Here is a 19,835-nt window from a genome sequence, read left to right as displayed (position 1 = left end):
GATCACAAAGCATCGAGACTGACATGAGGTTAAAACCAAGGGATTCAACAAGCATCACTTTGTCCATATGCCTATCCTTGGAAATAGCCACTTTGCCAAGTCCCAATACCTTGCTTTTACCTTTGTCAGCATATGTGATTTGCTTCAGCGGTGATGGAGTTAGTGGCATATTCATCAGTAAGCTTTTATCACTAGTCATGTGATGTGTGCAGCCACTATCAAGAACCCACTCAGTATTCTTGGGTTTGTCATCCTGCAGATGAATTAGTACAACTTACCATCTCATATGCTTCAGATTTGAAGAATGTGATACTAATTTCATCAGATCAGTAATTTCATCATAACAGAAATGTAAGGACGTGTGAAATATTTCTATTTCATCAATCATTAGCTTGCGTCCTATCAAGCATTTCCTCAGGTCTCGAGGAAATTCTTCAGATGATGATTTTCATCTCGAGACCTGACCTGCAGAAATGATTAGTTCGATTTCCTCACCACCCACATCTGAAGGGGTGGCAAAGCATTCATCATCCTGCGAGCACCATATGAGAAAGGTGGCATTGAAGCCAATGCACTTCTCTTAACAGTAGGGGATTAAAGTACTCATATGAATATGCAGAGAACTGGTTTGAGGATTTATGAACATAATGATTTCAGGAGTAACGCTCATATTCATACTCCTTGTAGTTTCCCTGCATGTTAGACGCATTAGCACGGGTACGAGCATAGTTTTGACCAGTTGAGGACTTTGATCCTCTTGAAGACTTTGGTCCTCCTGAGGAATTTGATCTGGGGTTCAGATTCTTCAGTGGTGGTGTCATGAGGACATTTACCTGAAGGTTTTCAAGACAGCTTTTTGGAACCCAGATTTTCCTTAGAGGAGGGCCATTCCTGCAGTTAGTTCCAACATATCGAGCAAATACTTCACCAGATTGATTTTTGAACAGTTTATAGTTGGAGTCAAATGACTCATCTGAGGAATAGGATAATTCACATGAAAAACCAGTTAGATTAGATGGATCAAAAGGAGGCCCAGTAGTAGCAACCCATGAGGTTTTGGGATACTGCTCAGGTTTCCAATAAGATCCATCAGCATTTAATTTCCTCTCAAAGGCAATTCCTTCTTTCCTCGGGTTCCTGTTCAAGATCTGCTTTTTGAGCACATCACAAAGGGTTTGATGTCCTTTGAGTCTTTTGTATAAGCCTGTCACGTACAATTCCTTCAACCGTGCATTTTCATCAGTAACATTTGTGTTTTCCTCAAGTGAGGAAATAGACACAGCAGGTGCAATTGAAGAATTTGTAGCAATGGTAGCATTTGATGATTCTGGTGAGGAATTAGCAGTTTCGCGTTCAATGCATTTAAGACATGGAGGAGTAAATTCAACTTGACCAGCGCTGATCTGTTGTGCTAGTAATGAATCAGTTTCCATACGAAGATCATCATGAGACATCCTCAGCTTCTCAAGATCAAGCTTCCTTTGAAGAAATTCATAGGAAAGCTTCTCATGATCAGTGAGGAGTGTATCATAACGATCCTGAAGATTATCAAATCTAGACTGAAGACTTTTCACATCTTCAATGAGGATTTGGGTAAGGTTCGTTTCATCATTCAACAGATCATCACTTTTATCTAGCAGTTTCTGAAGCTTTTCCAGAGCAGTTTGTTGTTTAGTGGCAATGATAGCAAGTTTACTGTAACTGGGTTTCTTATAATCATTAGGTTCACAGTCACTTGAATCAGAGGAGGAGGCATTATTTGGTACCTTTGAACCTTTTGCCATGAAGCAATAGGTTGGAGCGAAGTCATCGGCATAGTCATCAGTATGGATGGTGCAATCATTTTCTTCAAGATTGAAGATTGACTTGCTGACGAAAGTGGTGGCCAGTGCAAGACTAGCCTGTCCGGATTCTGAGTCTTCATCAGAACCCTCTTCTTCATCGCATTCCTCTGATTCTGCCTCGGAGTCCATTTCCTTGCCAATAAGTGCCCGAGCCTTTCAAAAACTAGTCTTCTTGTGTGATGAGGGCTTTGAAGATGAGGATTTTGAAGATTTATTCTTCCTCTTCGAGTCATTAGAACTGTCATCTTTGTATTTCTTCTTCTTTGATTCCTTTCCCCAACGGGGACAACCAGCAATGTAATGACCTGATTTCTTGCACTTGTGGGAGGTTCGTTTCTTGTAGTCCTTAGATGAAGATTCTGATTTCCTCATGTCTCTTCTTGAAGATTTACCGAACTGGTCACGTCGTGTAAATCTATGGAATTTCCTCACGAGCATTGCAAGCTCCTGTCCAAATTCTTCAGGGTCACAAATGCTGTCATCTGTGTCTTCTTCGTCAGATGAGGAAATTGCTCTAGCCTTCAGTGCACGTGGTCTGGAATAGCTTGGTCCATATAGATCTCTCTTTTCTTCTAGCTGGAATTCATGAGTATTTACCCTTTCAAGTATATCAGCTGGATCAAGCATCTTGTAGTCTGGTCTTTCTTGATTCATCAGAACTAAAGTAAAAAATGAAGAATCCAAGGATCTCAGCAGTTTCTTCACAACTTCGTGATCAGTGATGTCTCGAGCTTCCAGTGCTTGCAGTTCATTTGCTATGTCAGTGAGGTGATCAAAGGTGTCTTGGCAGCTTTCATTGTCATGTCTCTTGAAGCGATTGAAGAGATTGCGAAGAATATCAACACGAGAGTCACGCTGGGTTGATACTCCTTCATTTACCTTGCACAGTCTCTCCCAGATCAGTGTTGCAGAGCCCAAAGCACTTACTCTTCCAAACTGGCCTGGGCTCAGATGGCACAGATGATGTTCTTCGCTTGAGAATCGAGTTGCTTGAATTTCTTCACATCAGCAGCAGAGACACTAGCAGAGATGATGGGGACGCCATGTTCCACAATATACCAGAAATCATTATCAATAGCTTGTAGATGCATTTGCATTTTGTTCTTCCAGAAGGGAAAGTTCTTTCCTTCGTAGGTAGGACATGTTGCAGTCACCTTAAACATGCCTGCAGTCGACATAACTAAAACTCCAGGTGGTTAAACCAAAATCACACAGAACAAGGGAGTACCTTGATCTGATACCAATTGAAAGTGCGTTATATCGACTAGAGGGGGGTGAATAGGAGATTTTTAGAATTTCATCACTGAGGAAATTCCTTTTGAGGAAATTCCTCACTAATGACTAACTTACAGCGGAAACAGTAAAGGATCACAAGTGCAAAGTTTCACAAGAGCAGTTTTTTAGAGTAAAGAATGTGAAAAAAGATTGCACTGTGAGGAGGCACGCAGAATACAGATGAGGATTAACTGACGCGAAGAATTTTGGGTTGAGGAAATTCAGAGAAAGTCTTCAGCAAATTCTTCAAACAGTCGCAGTGAAAGTCATCAACCCATTTCTCAGTGAAGACAGTCGTTGATGACCCAGTTCCAACTGCTGTGACAGTCGTACATCTGGTTTGGAGCGGCTTGGTATTGAAACCAAAGGACACACAGTCCCTACCGTATTCTCCTTGAGCTAAGGACACACAGTCCTCGCCCAACACTCGTGGTAAGTCTTCAGGGCAGACTTCCAAACCCTCACAAACTTGGTCACCTGGCGATCCACAATTGACTGCTGGAAAGCTCTAGACCATGACGCCTAACCGTCTCGAGGATGCACAGTCCTCAAAGGTAAAAGGCTTCAGTCCCACACACGAACAACTTCTTCAGTGATGCTCAATCACTAGGTTTGGTTTGTGGTTTCGGTGTATGGTGTATTTCCTCACTGATGAATTACTCTCAAAGGCTCTGAAGAATTGGGTTGCTCTTATGACAAGTGTCAGTTACTAACGGAGCAGCCAACCCGCTAGTGGTTGTGGGGGGTGGCTATTTATAGCCTGGGAGCATCCCGACATGATTTGACACTAATGCCCTTAAATAATATGACCGTTGGAATGGATAAGACCAATGACTCGGCGTGGCTATCGAAACGGTCGGGACCCTCAACTGTGAGAGTCCTCATGTCACTCGTATTCCTCACTTGAGGCTTTTGGTAGGATTTAGGCTTGGGTTGAGCATCATGATGAAATTCATTCCATAGTGTAACTTCGACCCCCTTTAACAGTACGGTGTTCCTATTACTCAAATACGAAGAAAATAAAACAGAAAGTGTAAATCTTCATGCATCAAATTCTTTAGAGTGATTTTCTTCAGGACACACCAGACTTCTCAATATCAGTATCTTCATGAGGAATATCAACTTCATCGTAGATTCCTCGCGTTTCATTTCTTCAGCTTCAGACCAATTTCTTCAACTGAAGACATATAATTTTAGGGGTCGATATTCTTCAAATATCTCAAACTCCTCAATGACTTATAGATCCTGTGTACACTCACAAACACATTAGATACTTAACCTATAAGTCTTCAAATCACCAAAATCACTAAGGGGCACTAGATGCACTTACACTCTTCCACCAAGTAATCCAACTAGCATCAACTACAAAGAGTAATCAACACTACTAGCAACCTTACAAGTACCAATCGGAGTTGCGAGACGAAGATTGGTTACAAGAGATGAACTAGGGATTGGAGAGGAGATGGTGCTGATGAAGATGTTGATGAAGGTGCCTTCCCTCCGATGAGAGGAGTGTTGGTGATGACGATGGCGACGATTTCCCCCTCCGGGAGGGAAGTTTCCCCGGCAGGATCGTCCTGCCGGAGCTCTAGATTGGATCTGCTCAAGTTCCGCCTCGTGGCGGCGGCGAAACCATGAAAAAGCTCCCGATTGATTTTTTTTTCTGGACGAGGACGCTTCATATAGCAAAAGAGGGGGGCTAGTGGGCCGTCAGGGAGCCCACAAGCCCCCACTCCGCCACTAGGGGGGTGGCGGTGTCAGGGCTTGTGGCGCCCTGGCAGACCCCCTCCGGTAGTTCTTTCGCCCAGTATTTTTTATATAATCCCAAAAAAATTCACGTAACTTTTCAGGGCATTTGGAGATGTGCAGAATAGTGGACTAGGATTTGCTCCTTTTCCAGTCTAGAATTCCAGCTGCTTGAATTCTCCCTCTTCAAATAAACCTTGCAAAATAAGAGAGAAAAGACATAAATATGGTACCACAAGTAATATAACAGCCCAAAAAGCAATAAATATCAACATGAAAGCATGATGCAAAATGGACGTATCAACTCCCCCAAGCTTAGACCTCGCTTGTCCTCAAGCGAAAACCAAGTTCCATAAACATGTCCACATGTTGAGGGACGAAGGTGTCGATAACACATAATACAGACATGAGGGCATCATGATTACACATAGAACAACAATACATCATAAAGATTCTTATGGGAAAGTAACAATTCCTTCACAAAGCAAAGCATGAAGCAAAAAAACCTTACCGAGAAGTAACCAACAATAGTCCATAGTCATTGAAGTAATTGCAATTTATCACAACATCAGAAAGAGTCAAATAAGAGCTTGTAAGGCAAACCCACATAGTCAATCATCTCTTTTGTTTTCCACAATTGTTACAACTCACGTGGTACTCATGATGTCAAAGTTTCAGCTGGACACAGAGGAAGATAGGGGCTTATTGTTTTGCCTCCCAACCATTTACCTCAAGGGTAAAGTCAACAACAATAAAGCATAAGTACTCAGCTCCAAGTTGATATATGAATATAGATCTTTCCCAAACATGTGACGGTAGCCAAGACAAAGGCAAAAATAGGGAATTGGTGAAGATCACCATGACTCTTACAAGGGAAAAAAGTAAAGGTACAAGAAAGGCCCTTCGCAGAGGGAATCAGAGGTTGTCATGCGCTTCTGAGGTTTGAATGCGTGTCCTCTTAGTGCGGAGGAACGTCACTTTATATTGCCTCCTGTGATAAATAACTTTATTATGCAGTCTATCGCTTTTATGTCTTCCTCATCACAGGTTCGTACAAAGTTTATTTTCCACACACTAATAGATCATACATATTAGAGAGCAATTTTTATTGCTTGCACCGATGACAACTTACTTGAAGGATCTTATTCAATCCATAGGTAGGTATGGTGGACTCTCATGGCAAAACTGGGTTGGAGGTTTATGGATGCACAAGTAGTATCTCTACTTGGTGCGGGAGTTTTGGCTAATATGAGGTGGAAGCAAACGTCACATGCTAAGGGATCTCTAATCATATAACATTGTTTGGAACCAAGCAAACACAATTCATTATGTTGTCTTCCTTGTCCAACATCTACTCCTAGGCATGTAATAGTTTGGTGAGTGCTCACAATTGTAAAAAGTGTCTAAGATGATATATTTATATGTGAACCTCTCTTTCCTTATTACTTCTTATTAATTGCAACAATGACTGAGGTCTATGTTGATTTATTCTCAACAAGTTTCAATCATCATACGTGTCATAAGTGAAGTTATCACTTTCCATAAGATCGTCTCATGATCTTTCATGCTATCGTTCTTTTCATACTTTTGATCATGGCACAAAGCAAAGCCCTTGACTAAGACACTCTTTATTATATAGATCGTAAGCTCGAATACAACGGGGGAGAGACAAAAGCAAAAGACTCAAATTAAACACTAAAGACTTATTCCTCTAAGGGAAGAAAATAAAAACTGAAAAGGAAAGAACTAAACAAAGGTAAAAGCAAAAGATATAAAGGTGATACGATATGAGGGAAACTCCCCCAAGCTTGGCAGAAGCCAAGGGGATTGCCCATACCAATGCTTAGTTGTCTTCCTTTGGCGGTGATGGTGGTGTTGTTGTTGGAGTAGTCTGATCCTCTGTCTTCCAAGGCATAGGTGCTCCATCATGGCAGGATGAACGAGTCGCCGGAATCCTCAAATCTGCAGCCAACCTTATTGATTTAAATCTGTACTCATACTCACAGTTTTGGTTCTGCAGGTCATAGATCTGGCCCTGAAATTGATCAACCCTATTATAGAGCCTGGAGAGATGTTTCCCAATATCAATGGCATCCATCTTGTGATTGCTAGTGAACTCTGTGATCATCGTGTGGTTGGCGTTGAGTCCATGCTCCACCATCCCTTGGGACTTGAAGACTTGTTGCTCCATTGCTTCGAGCCTCGTCTCCATGCTTCCGGTCTTCTTAGGCCCCTCAACATCACGGATGTGCAACATCCCCTCGCTCATCTTGATAGATTGAGGGTGTTTCAGCACTTCCGTGAGGTAGGGATTGATGACCTTCTCGAAGATCTTGTCCTTAGGAGCGTTTGGGGAAGTCATGATGATCTAGATCTGCGGCAGAAACAAGCTCGAAACGAAAACAGAGGAAAACTACGCGATACAAAGATCAAAACCTTCGGGCGACTATATATTGATTTTTTTCTAGGCCAGAAGGAGTCCTCCGCAAGAAAATGGAGTCTGGGAGGCACACGAGGTGCCCACATGCTTGCCCTCCGCCACCAGGGGTATAGGGGGCGGTGGCAGGGCTTGTGGCCGCCTCATTCGCTCTCCGGACAACTTTTTATTTTTCTAATTTTCCAATAATTCCTAAACGGAAGAAATTTCCTATTGGAAAAGCATCAGAGTCCAATTTCTTACCGAAACAGATACATCTTCGTTTTCAAGGTCTGAAACAGGCTGATAAACATCCCTTATGTACTCCTCTGGAGTTATGACATTGATGATATTGGTCTCAACATTTATGGGAGTACCAGAGATGTAATGCTTGATTCTTTGCCCATTTACCACTCTAGCAAAATTTCCTTCCGTGTTATTGATTTTGATGGCACCGGAACGATATACTTCCGCGATAACATAGGGACCTTCCCATTTATAGAGAAGCTTGCGTGCAAAGAATCTCAAACGAGAATTGTATAGAAAGACATAATCACCTACATTGAACTCTTGCTTCTGTATTCGTTTGTCGTGCCATCTCTTAACCTTTTCCTTGAACAACCTGGCATTCTCATATGCCTGAGCTCTCCATTCATCTAACGAGCTGATATCAAACAACCGCTTCTCACCCGCAAGTTTGAAATCAAAGTTAAGCTCTTTGATTTCCCAATAAGCTTTGTGTTCCAGCTCAAGAGGTAAATGACAGGCCTTACCGTAAACCATTTTATACGGTGACATGCCCATGGGATTCTTATAAGCAGTCCTGTAAGCCCATAGTGCATAGTCAAGTTTGCTAGACCAGTTCTTTCGAGATCTATTGACGGTCTTTTGTAGGATCAACTTGATCTCCCTATTACTCAACTCCACTTGACCACTAGACTGAGGATGATAAGGAGATGCAACTCTATGGTTGACATCATACTTAGCTAGCATCTTGCGGAAAACACCATGAATGAAGTGTGAACCACCATCAGTCATCAAGTATCTAGGGACTCCAAATCTTGGGAATATGACTTCTTTAAGCATCTTAATAGAGGTGTGGTGATCAGCATTTTTAGTGGGGATAGCTTCTACCCACTTAGTAACGTAATCCACAGCAACTAAGATGTGAGTGTACCCATTGGAACTCGGGAAGGGTCCCATATAATCAAAGCCCCAGACATCAAATGGTTCAATAACAAGTGAATAGTTCATAAGCATTTCCTGACGCTTACTGATGCTCCCTATTCTTTGGCATTCGTCACAAGACAAGACAAACTTACGTGCATCCTTGAATAGAGTGGGCCAATAGAAACCTGATTGCAATACCTTATGGGCAGTTCTATCTCCAGCATGGTGTCCTCCGTAGGCTTCCGGATGACACTTCTGCAAGATCTGTCCCTGTTCATGTTCATGCACACAACGTCTAATAACACCATCTATTCCTTCCTTATAAAGGTGAGGATCATCCCAAAAGTAGTGTCTCAAATCAAATAACAATTTCTTCTTTTGCTGATAGGTGAAACTGGGTGGTATGTATTTGGCTACAATACAGTTTGCGTAATCGGCATACCACGGTGCACTATGTGAAGTGCGGATGACATTTAATTGCTCATCGGGAAAGCTGCCATCAATAGGTAGTGGGTCATCAAGGACATTATCTAGCCTAGATAAGTTATGTGCTACAGGGTTATCAACACCCTTTTGGTCAATGACGTGCAAATGAAATTTCTGTAGCAGGAGAACCCATCTGATCAGCCTAGGCTTAGCGTCCTTCTTCTCCATAAGGTACTTAATAGCAGCATGATCAGAGTGAATAGTGACTTTGGAGTCAACTATATAAGATCTGAACTTTTCAGATGCAAACACGACTACTAAAAATTCCTTCTCCGTAGTGGCCTAGTTTTTTTAGGCACTGTCTAGAGTTTTACTAGCGTAGTGAATAACATTCAATTTCTTGTCAATTCTCTGTCCTAGAACAGCACAAACAGCGTAATCACTAGTGTCACACATGATTTCAAAGGGCAAGTTCCAGTCAGGTGGTTGAACAATAGGTGCGGTTATCAAAGCCTTCTTAAGTATTTCGAAGGCTTCCTCACAATCCTCATCAAAAACAAAAGGAACATCCTTCTGCAAGAGGTTGGTAAGAGGCCTAGAAATCTTAGAGAAGTCTTTAATGAACCTTCTATAGAAACCAGCATGACCTAGGAAACTTCGTATACCTCTGATATCTGTGGGGCAAGGCATTTTCTCAATTGCATCAACCTTAGCCTTATCAACTTCAATGCCTCTTTCAGAGATCTTGTGTCCTAAGACGATACCTTCATTAACCATAAAGTGGCACTTCTCCCAATTCAAGACGAGGTTGGTTTCTTCGCATCTCTATAAGACTCGATCAAGGTTGCTGAGGCAATCATCAAAGGAAGACCCGTAAACGGAGAAGTCATCCATGAAAACCTCGACAATCTTTTCACAAAAGTCAGAGAATATAGCCATCATACATCTTTGGAAGGTGGCAGGTGCATTGCATAAGCCAAAAGGCATACGTCTGTAGGCAAAGGTACCGAAAGGGCAGGTGAAAGTGGTTTTCTCTTGATCAGATTGTGCAACAGGTATTTGCGAGAAACCTGAATAACCGTCTAGAAAGCAGAAGTGTGTGTGCTTTGATAGCCTTTCTAGAATTTGGTCGATAAACGACAAAGGATAATGATCTTTCCTGGTTGCCTTGTTCAGTTTCCGGAAGTCTATCACCATTCTATAGTCGGTAATAATCCTTTGTGGGATTAATTCATCCTTATCATTAGGAACGACGGTGATACCTCCCTTCTTAGGTACGCAATGTACTTGACTTACCCAATCATTATGAGCAACAGGATAAATGATTCCTGCTTCCAGAAGCTTTGATATTTCTTTTCTAATGACCTCTTTCATCTTAGGATTTAATCTCCTTTGATGATCAGCAACTGGTTTAAAGTCAGGATCAGTTTTAATCTCGTGCTGACATAGAGTAGGACTAATACCCTTAAGATCATCAAGAGTATATCCAATAGCAGCGCGGTGCTTCCTCAGAGTCCTTAGTAACTTCTTCTCTTCGTGCTCTGAGAGGAGAGCACTAATAATGACAGGATATATCTCCTTCTCATCAAGATAGGCATACTTAAGAGCATCAGACAACTGTTTAAGCTCGAACACAGGATCACCCTTTGGTGAGGGAGGATCCCCAAGCACTTCAACAGGCAAATTATTCTTGAGAATAGGATATTGTTCTAAGACAATTTTATCTATCTCATCTCTCTCCTCCATATGCATATCATTTTCATGCTCAAGCGGATATTGCTCTAAAGGATCCGTAGGAGGTACGGCAATAGAGGTAAGAGCAATGATTTCATCTCTACCGGACGACTCTCTTTCATGGGGTTGTCTTCCAAACTTGGAGAAGTTAAATTAATGAGACACACCCTCGAAACTAACAATGACGGTCTGCTTAATGCAATCAATGTGAGTATTGACAGTGTTGAGAAAGGGTCTACGAAATATGATGGGACAAAAGCTATCTTGTGCAGTACCAAGGACGAGGAAATCAGTAGGATACTTCGTCTTACCACACATGACTTCTACATCTCTCACAATTCCCAGAGGGCAGATAGTGTCTCTATTAGCTAGCGTAATAGTGACATCAATGGGTTCTAACTCAGCAGGTGCAATCTCATCTTTGATTTCATCATATAGAGAACGGGGTATTGCACTAACACTAGCTCCCATATCACATAAACCATGGTAACAGTGATCTCCTATCTTGAAAGAAACAACGGGCAGGCCAACTACAGGCCCGTGTTTGTCTTTCGCGTGAGGTTTAGCAATTCTAGCGGAGTCCTCACAGAATTTGATAACATGCCCATCTATGTCTTCGGCTAAGAGATCTTTGATAATAGCAAGACTAGGTTCAACTCTAATCTCCTCAGGGGGTGCAAGTGGTCTAATGTAACCCCTACGTATCACAGTTGGAGCTTTAGAATAATCCTTTATCCTAGCAGGGTATGGTGGTTTCTCAGTGTAAGCACAAGGAACAACATGATCACTAAAAGCAATGATTTTCTCCTCAACTAGGTTGGTTTTGGCTATGTTGCTTTCTACACGAGGATGATATTTAAACCACTTCTCTTTGGTAAGATCAACATGAGCAACAAAAGATTCACATAGAGAAGCTACTATCTTAGAGTCAAGTCCATACTTAGCGCTAAAATCTCTACAAGTGTTTGTCTCAACAAAAGATTTAACGCAATCAAACTGGAAATTCATACCTGACTCCTTACCTTCCTCCAGCTCCCAATCTTCAGAGTTGCGTTTGATTCTCTCCAATAAATTCCACTTGTGATCAATATCCTTCTTCATAAAAGAACCGGTACAAGAAGTGTCAAGCATGGTACGATCTTCATGAGAAAGCCGAGCATCAAAGTTTTGAGTAATGATTTCTCTCGAGAGCTCATGATTGGGGCATGAATATAGCATTGATTTAAGCCTCCCCCAAGCTTGAGTTATGCTTTCCCTGTCACGAGGCCAAAAGTTATAAATAAAGTTCCGATCACGATGTACTAAATGCATAGGATAGAACTTTTGATGAAATTCTAATTTCAACCGATTGTAGTCCCATGATCTAGTATCATCACATAGCCTATACCATGTCAACGCCTTATCCTTCAAAGATAAAGGAAAGACTTTCTTCTTTACCTCATCCTCGGGCAAACCTGCAAGCTTAAATAAACCACAAACTTCATCTACATAGATCAGATGCAAGTCTGGATGTGAAGATCCATCTCCTGTGAAAGGATTAGCAAACAGTTTCTCAAGCATACCCGGAGGAATTTCATAAAAGATATTTTCAGTAGGTACCTCACGTTGAGGAACAACTCCTCGTGCTTCCGTTCGTGGTGAAGATACCCCGAACAAACTCCTCAAAGGAACAGTTTCCATAGTGACAAGTGACAATAAATTTTAGCACAGTATAAAAATGTTTCCTTACCAATTTCCACTTACCAAAGGCGCTTCACTCCCCGGCAATGGCGCCAGAAAAGAGTCTTGATGACCCACAAGTATAGGGGATCAATCGTAGTCCTTTCGATAAGTAAGAGTGTCGAACCCAACGAGGAGCAGAAGGCTTTGATAAACGGATTTCAGCAAGGTAATAACTGCAAGCACTGAAAGTAGCGGTAGCAAGTGATTGTGTAGCAGGTGAAACGTAGCAAGCAAAGAGTAACAAGTAACAAGTAGTAGCAACGGTGCAGCAAGTGGCCCAATCCCTTTTGTAGCAAGGGACAAGCCTGAACAAAGTCTTATAGGAGGAAAAACGCCCTCGAGGACACACGGGAATTTCTGTCATGCTAGTTTCATCATGTTCATATGATTCGCGTTCGTTACTTTGATATTTTGATATCTGGGTGGACCGGCGCTTGGGTACTGCCCTTACTTGCACAAGCATCCCACTTATGATTAACATCTCTCGCAAGCATCCGCAACTATAAAAGAAGAATGAAGACAAAGTGGATCCAAATCAGCCCCTCACGAAGCAACATATAGACTGGGGTTTAAGCTTCTGTCACTCCAGCAACCCATCATCTACTTACTACTTTGCAATGCCTTCCTCTAGGCCCAAATATGGTGAAGTGTTATGTAGTCGACGTTCACATAACACCACTAGAGGAGGAAAAGACAACATACATCATATCAAAGTACCGAACGAATATCAAATTCACATGACTATTATTAACATGACTTATCCCATGTCCTCATGAACATAATTATAATCATAATTATAATCATGATCAGAGGTGTAATGAATAGCATCAAGGATCTGAACATAAACTCTTCCACCAAGTAATCCAACTAGCATCAACTACAAAGAGTAATCAACACTACTAGCAACCTTACAAGTACCAATCGGAGTTGCGAGACGAAGATTGGTTACAAGAGATGAACAAGGGATTGGAGACGAGATAGTCTGATGAAGATGTTGATGAAGGTGCCTCCCCTCCGATGAGAGGAGTGTTGGTGATGACGATGGCGACGATTTCCCCCTCCGGGAGGGAAGTTTCCCCGACATGATCGTCCTGCCGGAGCTCTAGATTGGATCTCCTCAAGTTCCGCCTCGAGGCGGCGGCGAAACCATGAAAAAGCTGCCGATTGATTTTTTCTGGACCAGGACGCTTCATATAGCAAAAGAGGGGGGCTACTGGGCCGTCAGGGAGCCCACAAGCCCCCACTCCGCCACCAGGGGGTGGCGGTGTCAGGGCTTATGGCGCCCTGGCAGCCCCCCTACGGTAGTTCTTTCGCCCAGTATTTTTTATATAATCCCAATAAAATCCACGTAACTTTTCAGGGCATTTGGAGATGTGCAGAATAGTGGACTAGGATTTGCTCCTTTTCCAGTCCAGAATTCCAGCTGCGTGAATTCTCCCTCTTCAAATAAACCTTGCAAAATAAGAGAGAAAAGACAAAAATATGGTACCACAAGTAATATAACAACCCAAAAAGCAATAAATATCAACATGAAAGCATGATGCAAAATGGACGTATCAACCTCCAACAAGATTCTTTGTCCACGAAGTAAAGGAGAAAAGCTCAATCGTTGAGCATGTGCTCAGATTGTCTGAAGTACGACAATCGCTTGAATCAAGTGGGAGTTAATCTTCCAGATGAGATAGTGATGGTTATCCAAAGTCACTGCATCCAAGCTGTGAGAGCTTAGTGATGAACTATAACATATCAAGGATAGATACAATGATCCTTGAGCGATTCGCGATGTTTTGACACTGCGAAAGTAGAAATCAAGAAGGAGCATCAATTGTTGATGGTTAGTAAAACCACTAGGTTCAAGAAGGGCAAGGGCTAGAAGGGATACTTCATGAAACGGCAAACCAGTTGCTTCTCTAATGAAAAAACCCAAAATTGAACCCAAACCCAAGACTAAGTGCTTCTGTTATGAGGGGAACGGTCACTGAGGCTGAGCTACCCTAGATACTTGGTAGATAAGAAGGCTGGCAAAGTCGAGAGAAGTATATTTGATATACATGATATTGATGTGTGCGTTACTAGTACTCCTAGTAGCACGAGGGTATTGGATATCGGTTCGGTTGCTAAGTGATTAGTAACTCGAAATGAAAGCTACACTATAAACAGAGACTAGCTAAAGGCGAGGTGACGATACGTGTTGGAAGTGTTTCCAAGGTTGATATGATCAAACATCGCACGCTCCCTCTATCATCGGGATTGGTGGTAAAACCTAAATAATTGTTATTTGGTGTTTACGTTGAGCATGAACATGATTGGATCGTGTTTATTGCAATACGATTATTCATTTAAAGAGAATAATAGTTACTCTATTTGCTTGAATAATTACCCTCAATGGTTTATTGAATCTTGATCGTAGTGTTACACATGTTCATAATATTGGTGCCAAAAGATACAAAGTAATAATGATAGTACCACTTAGTTCTGGCACTGCCACTTGAGTCATGTTGGTATAAAATGCATGAAGAAGCTCCATGCTGATGGATCTTTGTACTCACTCATTTTTGAAACGTTTGAGACATGCAAACCATACCTGTTGGTATAAATGCATGAAGAAACACCATAGAGATGGATCGTTTGGACTCACTTGATTTTGAAACACCATAAATGCATGAAGAAACACCACATGAAACAAGGGAGTGACTTGTTGGGAGTAATGCATTTTTGATGTGTGCAGTCCAATGAGTGCTAAGGCACGCGGTGGATATCATTATGTTCTTACTTCACTGACGATTTGAGTAGATACAGGAGTATTTACTTGATGAATCACAAGTTTGAAATATTGAAAAGTTCAAAGCAATTTCAGAGTGAAGATCGTCGTGACAAGAGGATAAACTGTCTACGATATGATCATAGAGATGAATATCTGAGTTACGAGTTTTCGGTACGCAGTCAAGACAAAGTGAAAATTGTTTCGCAGTTCATGCCACCTCGAACACCATAGTGTGATGATGTGTCTGAACGTCATAGCCACGCCCTATTTGATATGGTGCATACTATGATGTCTCTTATCGAATTACCACTATCGTTTATGGGTTATACATTAGAGACAACCGCATTCACTTTAAATAGGGCACCGCGTATTTCCGTTGAAATGACACAGTATAGACTATGATTTAGAGAAACCTAAGCTGTCATTTCTAGAAAGTTTGGGGCTGCGATGCTTATGTGAAAAAGTTTCACTCTGATAAGCTCGAACCCAAAGCGGATAAATGCATCTTCATAGGATGTCCAAAATAGTTGGATACATCTCCTATCTCAGATTCGGAAGCAAAGTGTTTGTTTCTAGAAAACGGGTCCTTTCTCGAGGGAAGGTTTCTCTCGAAAGAATTGAGTGGGAGGGTGGTGGAACTTGATGAGGTTATTGAACCGTCACTTCAACCAGAGTGTAGCAGGGCGCAGCAAGTTGTTCCTGTGGCACCTACACCAATTGAAGTAGAAAACTGATGATGGTGATCATTGAGCTTTGGATCAAGTTACTACAAACCTCGTAGGTCGACAAGGTCGCGTACTGCTACAGAGTGGTACGGTGACCCTGTGTTGGAGTTCATGTTGTTGAACAACAATGAACCTGCAAGCTATGGAGAAGCAATGGTGGGCCCAGATTCCGACAAATGGCTGGAGGCCATGAAATCCGAGAGAGAATCCATGTGTGAGAACGAAGTGTAGACTTTGGAAGAACTACTTGATGGTCGTAGGACTATTAAGTAAAGATGGATCTTTATGAGGAAGACAGGCGATGATGGTGAAACGTCACCATTAAGAAAACCTTGACTTGTCGCAAGGATGTTTTCCGACAAGTTCAAAGAGTTGACTATGATGAGAGTTTCTCACTCATAGTGATGCTAAAGGTCTGTTGGAATTATGTTAGCAGTTACTGCATTATTTATGAAATATTTCACATAGGATGTCAAAACATTGTTTTCCTCGACGGAAAGGTTGTATGTGATACAACCGGAAGGTTTTGTTGATCCTAAGGATGCTAACAAGTATGCAAGCTCCAACAATCCTTCTATGGACTGGTGCAAGCATCTCGAAGTTGGAGTATATGCTTTGATGAGTTGATCAAAGCTTTTGGGTTTATACAAGGTTTATGAGAAACTTGTATTTCCAAAGAAGTGAGTGGGAGCACTATAGAATTTCTGATAAGTATATGTGGTTGACATATTGTTGATCACAAGTAATGTATAATTTCTGTGAAGCATAAAAGGTTGTTTGAAAGGAGTTTTTCAAAGGAATACCTGAATTGAGCTACTTGAATGTTGAGCATCAAGATCTATGGAGATAGATCGAAACGCTTAATAGAAGTTTCAACAAAATGCATGCCTTGACAAGTTATTGAAGGAGTTCAAAATAGATCAGCAAAGAAGGAGTTCTTGGTTGTGTTGTAAGGTGTGAATTTGAGTAAAGACTCGAAACCCGACCCAGGCAGAAGAAAGAGAAAGGACTAAGGTCGTCCCCTATGCCTTAGCCGTAGACTCTACAATATGCCATGCTGTGTACCGCACCTGATGTGTGCCTTGCCACAAGTCTGTTAAGAGGTACACAGAGTGATCCAGGATTGAATCACTGAGCAGCGGTCAAAGCTATCCTTAGTAACTAATGGACTAAGGAATTTTTCTTGATTATGGAGGTGGTTAAAGAGTTCGTCGTAAAGGGTTACGTCAATGCAAGCTTTGACACTAATTCGAATAACTATGAGTAGTGAAACGGATTCGTATAGTAGAGTAGATATTTGGAGTATTTCCGAATAGCACGTAGTAGCAGCATCTATAAGATGACATTAAGATTTGTAAAGAACACAGGGATCTGAAAGTTTCAGAACCGTTGACTAAAACCTCTCTCACGAGCAAGACGTGATCAGACCCCAGAACTATATGGGTGTTGGATTCGTTAGAATCACATGGTGATGTGAACTAGATTATTGACTCTAGTGCAAGTGGGAGACTGTTGGAAATATGCCTAGAGGCAATAATAAATTATTTATTATTATATTTCTTTGTTCATGATAATCGTTTATTATACATGCTATAATTGTATTGATTGGAAACACAATACTTGTGTGGATACACAGACAAAAAACTGTCCCTAGTAAGCCTCTAGTTGACTAGCTCATTGATCAAAGATGGTCAAGGTTTCCTGACCATAGGCAAGTGTTGCCACTTGATAACGGGATCACATCATTAGGAGAATCATGTGATGGACTAGACCCAAACTAATGAACGTAGCATGTTGATCGTGTCATTTTGTTGCTACTGTTTTTCTGCGTGTCAAGTATTTATTCCTATGACCATGAGATCATATAACTCACTGGCACCGGAGGAATACCTTGTGTGTATCAAACGTCACAACGTAACTGGGTGACTATAAATATGCTCTACAGGTATCTCCGAAGGTGTCCGTTGAGTTAGTATGGATCAAGACTGGGATTTGTCACTCCGTGTGACGGAGAGGTATCTCGGGGCCCACTCGGTAATACAACATCACACACAAGCCTTGCAAGCAATGTGACTTAGTGTAAGTCACGGGATCTTGTATTACGGAACGAGTAAAGAGACTTGCCGGTAAACGAGATTGAAATAGGTATACGGATACCGACGATCGAATCTCGGGCAAGTAACATACCGAAGGACAAAGGGAATGACATACGGGATTATATGAATCCTTGGCACTGAGGTTCAACCGATAAGATCTTCGGAGAATGTGTAGGATCCAATATGGGCATACAGGTACCGCTATTGGATATTGACCGAGGAGTCACTCGGGTCATGTCTACATAGTTCTCGAACCCGCAGGGTCTGCACACTTAAGGTTCGATGATGTTTTAAGCGTATTTGAGTTATAGGTGTTGGTAACCGAAAGTTGTTCGGAGTCCCGGATGAGATCCAGGACGTCACGAGGAGCTCCGGAATGGTCTGGAGGTAAAGATTGATATATAGGAAGTCCTGTTTTGGTCACCGGAAAAGTTTCAGGCTCATCGGTAGTGTATCGGGAGTGCCGGGAGGGGTGCCGGGGACCATCGGGAGGCGTGTCACGCCCCAAGGGGTCTCATGGGCTCTGGGAAGAGATAAACCAGCCCCTAGTGTGCTGGAATAAGTTCCCACTAAGGCCCAAAAGGTTTGAGAAGGAAAAAACACAAGGTGGAAAGAGTTTCCAAGTGGGAAGGTGGAATCCTACTCCAAGTAGGATTGGAGTAGGACTCCTCCACCTACAATTTCGGCCAAACCTTGAGGGTTTGAGGCTGCCTCCTCCCCTCCCTCCCTCCTATATATACTAGAGGTATTGAGGGTTTTTGAGACACAACTTTGCCACGGCAGCCCGACCACATGCCTCCATGGTTTTTCCTCTAGATCGTATTTCTGCGGAGCTCGGGCGGAGCCCTGCTGGGATAGATCACCACCAACCTCTGGAGTGTCGTCACGCTGCCGAAGAACTCATCTACCTCTCCGTCTCTCTTGCTGGATCAAGAAGGCCGAGATCCTCGTCGCGCTGTACGTGTGCTGAACGCAGAGGTGCCGTCCGTTTGGTACTAGATCGGGAAGGATCATGATGAGATCGCGGGACGGATCGTGATGAAGTTCGCGGGACAGATCGTAATGAGATCGTGGGATGGAGTGTACGACTACGGTGATTTGAATCACGCAAGATGTTCACTACATCATCCGCGTTTCTTAACGCTTACCGATGTGCGATCTACAAGGGTACGTAGATCGGAAATCTCCTCTCGTAGATGAACATCACCATGATAGGTATTGCGTGTGCGTAGGAAATTTTTTCCCATGCGACGTTCCCCAACATTATCCAGCAGGATGGTTTTATGTGTTGTCCATGTGATTTCTGTAAGAATGATAAAACTTACTCTACGTCAAGAGTCATTTACGTCCACATGTTTACGTCCGGTTTCATGTTCGGCTATAACTGTTGGACGAAGCACGGAGAAAGAGGGGTTCTAATGGAAGAGAATGAAGAAGAAGAGGATGATGACGGATATCCTTTGTTCCCTGAATACGATGGTACTACAATGGGGGAAGAAGCTCTAGTAGAGGGACTAGATGAGGCCGTTGATGATCTTGGTCAGGCCATTGCTGATGCAAAGAGAAACTACGCAAGTGAAAAGGAGAAGTTGAAGTTGCAGCCCATGTTAGAGGATCACAAGAAATTGTTGTACCCAAATTGTGAAGATGACAAGAAGAAGCTGGGTACCATACTGGAATTGCTGCAATCGAAGGTAGAGAATGGTGTATGTGACAAGGGTTTTGAAAAGTTGCTGAAAATGTTAAAGAAGATGCTTCCAAAGGACAACTAATTTCCCGACAGTACATACGACGCAAAGAAGGCTATCTGCCCTCTAGGACTAGAGGTGTATAAGATACATGCATGCCCTAATGACTACATCCTCTGCCGCGGTGAGGAGTATGAGAATTTGAATGCATGCCCGGTATGCGGTGCGT

This window comes from Hordeum vulgare, chromosome 2H (assembly GCF_904849725.1).
Source record: "Hordeum vulgare subsp. vulgare chromosome 2H, MorexV3_pseudomolecules_assembly, whole genome shotgun sequence".
In the NCBI taxonomy this organism is placed as follows: domain Eukaryota; kingdom Viridiplantae; phylum Streptophyta; class Magnoliopsida; order Poales; family Poaceae; genus Hordeum; species Hordeum vulgare.
The sequence above is the reverse complement of the archived record's forward strand: the minus strand, read 5'-3'. Positions refer to the sequence as shown.